Here is a 3,482-nt window from a genome sequence, read left to right on the forward strand (position 1 = left end):
TTTAAATTGTAATGTTCAACCTTGGAACATTGGTTAATTATACAAATAGTCAAATAAAATCAAAATAAAGGGCAAAAAAAATAGAATATTAAAGAGAGAAATAATTTTAATAACATCACTGACAGGTTGTACAGGATCATAATTCATAATGCAGCCAAGGTTAAAGCTACAAATAACATTAACCTTAAACAGCTTCTGAGTTGATTTACATTTTAGTTTAGTCTTAAACAGATACATTTAAATGTCAGTCCTCCTGTGTGTGTATATGACATGAGCACTGTGGTTCTATCTGGCAGTGAGCTGAATAATGATGACAGCCAAGCATTGCCCAACAGAGCCTGTCTTGTCCTAAAATGGCCACCGTACAGAGGATGCACTCTGTTTGGTGATCTTGGAGACAACACAGCCTTTCCCCAGGCTGAATTCCTCTGCCCAACGACTGACTCTGATCTTAGGATAGCAAAGCGGTCTGTTCATCCATCTAATTTGTTTTCCTGTGTAATGATTGTCACCTCAACAGGCCACTGGGAACTTTTATTCCCCTTAAAACAAAATGACTAATTGATAAATTGTGACCTCATTTAGCAAAGGGGCTCTACTGTAATTCCTCTTGGTGCAGGTGTCCACCCCCCCGTGGGCTGTTTGGATTCATATGAGCAGATGGCCTCGGATCCAGGAGCTTGAGCTGGTATTTCTGTCTTTGTCATCGTTGATGAATCCACTGGGAACTCGGTGATTATGTTGCCCATCCTGCCCTTCACTGTCTCATCACAGCCATCTCCATGGCCCTGTGTAGTATTTCTCTCATTTGGCAGCAGTAGCTGTAGCTCCAAGCTGTTCTTTAATTATTTCCCCAAAACAGGAAATCTGCAGACACATTTAATGTCGCAGCTTGAATGTGAATGAAGAGAAAGCTGAACACATGAGATTCAATATATATATTATTTAAATATCCCAAAATTTTGATTGAATTATGATTTGAGCACAAAAGGCAAATTTATCTGATAAAATTGTTTTTTTCTTTTTAAATAGCATAATTTTAAATGCTAAAATTACAGTCTCCACTGCTGTCTCTTTAGTTGGGTAACACTGCTTCAAATTATCATGTGGTATATCATGAGCATCCCCTTTACGAAGCCAAAATAAGAATTTGGACAGAAGTTTGAAATGGAAAACATTTACACCCTTGTGCTATTCAGTGTTAAAAGAAGAAACACATTTCTAACAAATTCTGATGTTTGCTGCTTTTTCTCTGTTAAGTCTAACATGATGCACATGCTTTTCTTTGCTTCCATATTTGTTGGTCTGGGCAAAAGATTTCAACATTGTTGTCATTCGTCTGGTTGGAGAGCAGGATGGCAACACTGACAATAGGGCAGAAAAATACGAAACATTTTTGTGTTGAGCTGAACACGAGGGACACCTAAGCTCAGGAACGGTGAAGGTGGAGGCGCATTATGAAAACTGCTCTTAAATAAAGTGTTATGTGTTATTAAGTACAAAAGCAGCTTGTTGGTGGGGGATCATGTCAGTAATGTTACTCACTTTTGTCACCCATCAAATTTTATGAGATTCATTACATTTAGATACTCACAGATTTCAATACTTGTATCTGTGTACTTATATGGAAAGGATTTGAATATTTGAATGGGGTGTATTTTATTTTGACACAGAAAGTGGAATTTAATACATTTAACTAAGCAAAGTGTGGAAGACAACCTGCTGGACACCTGTATGCATTTACTTGCACTAATATCACATTTTGATATCTTTTATACCCAAACGTTGTGTAATGATGTAGATAACTAAGCACGACCTGGATAAGCGGCAGAAAACTGATAGATTGATATTAATAAATAGAAAAATCAAATGTATTAGAAATGTATTTTTAATTCCAATTTTCTAGGAAACGGAAGTCAATTCATTCATATAGTTTTGAAAACATTTAGCTTAAAGTCTGATTGGTTAACTGTTTGGTTGTTTCTACAAATGGAAAGTGTTTTTAATTATTTTATTTTTTATTTTTGTTAGCATGTGTGTGTAATTTGATAAAGCAATGCTAACAGTCTCCGCTAAGCTAAACTATCCGATCTTTATCCAACTTCTACCATTACAATCCGTACTTTAACCTTGATTTTGGTGTTGTCATACATTTTGATGTAATGAAACTCCAGTCGTGTGTGCGATAACAAAGATAATGAGTGAGCGGGCTAACAGGTGTAGCTTCTGTTAGCTTAGATTAGCACACAGACCGGAAGCGTTAGCTCTCTGAAAGGAGCAATATGCTCCCGTTAGCAGCTATTAAACTCACCAATTAACAGATTTAATCTCGGCTGGTTAGACTGAAGAAAAACCAAGAGGACTTAAAAAAAAAAAAAAAAGATATTTTGTTATGTTGTGATTTGTTATTCAACAATTTCTCGGAAAGTAACAAGCTGTAAATTTGGCTTTGAGTTCCGGTTGCTAAGCAACTGCTACACCAGCCGGGAGCTAACGGCTGTTTTTACACTTCCGGTTTCTGTGCGAGTTAAACAAACATGTTGGGGGGAAAAATGGACTTTAAAGATGTTGGTAAGTGGATTTCCTTTAGTATACATGTAATTAGACAAAGCAAAGCTCATTATTTCCAGTCCCCTGATAGTTTGGAGCTAAACTATCGGGGCTTCAGTCAATTTATTTGTCATCATCTATAGAAAATGAACATCGAGCCATGTTTTTTTTTTTTTTTATGTTTTGTTCCATTACTTTTGTTCGTTCATACATTTTTAATATAAATTAACCTCGTGTGTGTGTGTGTGTGTGTGTGTGTTTAACCATCAGTGAGAGTGAAAAATCATAGAAAAGAAAAGATAGAACAATACAAGTGATTTTCTTTTTTCAGCCACAGTTCATGTCTAGTTTAACTTTTCTTACGGCCTTTAGTACTCCACAATACTGTCAGACTACAAGACACAGTATGGCACAGACTAATAATGAACCACTTTCAAAGTCAAGACAAAGTACACGGACATTATCAACAAGTAGCTTTACACAGTCTGTAGACTTCATACAATTGATGTACTTCTGTTTAGTGCACTTTTTTTTTTTTTTTTTTTTTTTTTTTTGTAAGTCTTTTCGCAACGTTGTCACCAGAAAAACCTCTAATCGATTCTATCACATCAAACATTTAATTATAGCGAAACATCACTTTTCTCCAGTCTCTGCTGACACCCTTCTCCTTAAAATCAAAGGTTAAATGGTGTCTCAGTCAAACTCTTTTATACGGGGAGTCTGTTGACTTGATAGGAAAGAAGATCTGACAGCTTTTACCTCGAGTTTGGTAAGTCCTTATTTGTGTCGGTCAAAGTCTGGATAATTTGTTTTGATTTAATGCAGTTTGAGCGGCTGCCACACCATGGTGTTTGTCCAACAAGTGTCCTGGAGCTTATTTACCACATGAAGCGTCCCCCCCCCCCCCCCCCCCCAGCTGAACCTGCGTCACA

The sequence above is a fragment of the Echeneis naucrates genome, chromosome 23 (genome assembly GCF_900963305.1).
Source record: "Echeneis naucrates chromosome 23, fEcheNa1.1, whole genome shotgun sequence".
NCBI classification, from domain to species: domain Eukaryota; kingdom Metazoa; phylum Chordata; class Actinopteri; order Carangiformes; family Echeneidae; genus Echeneis; species Echeneis naucrates.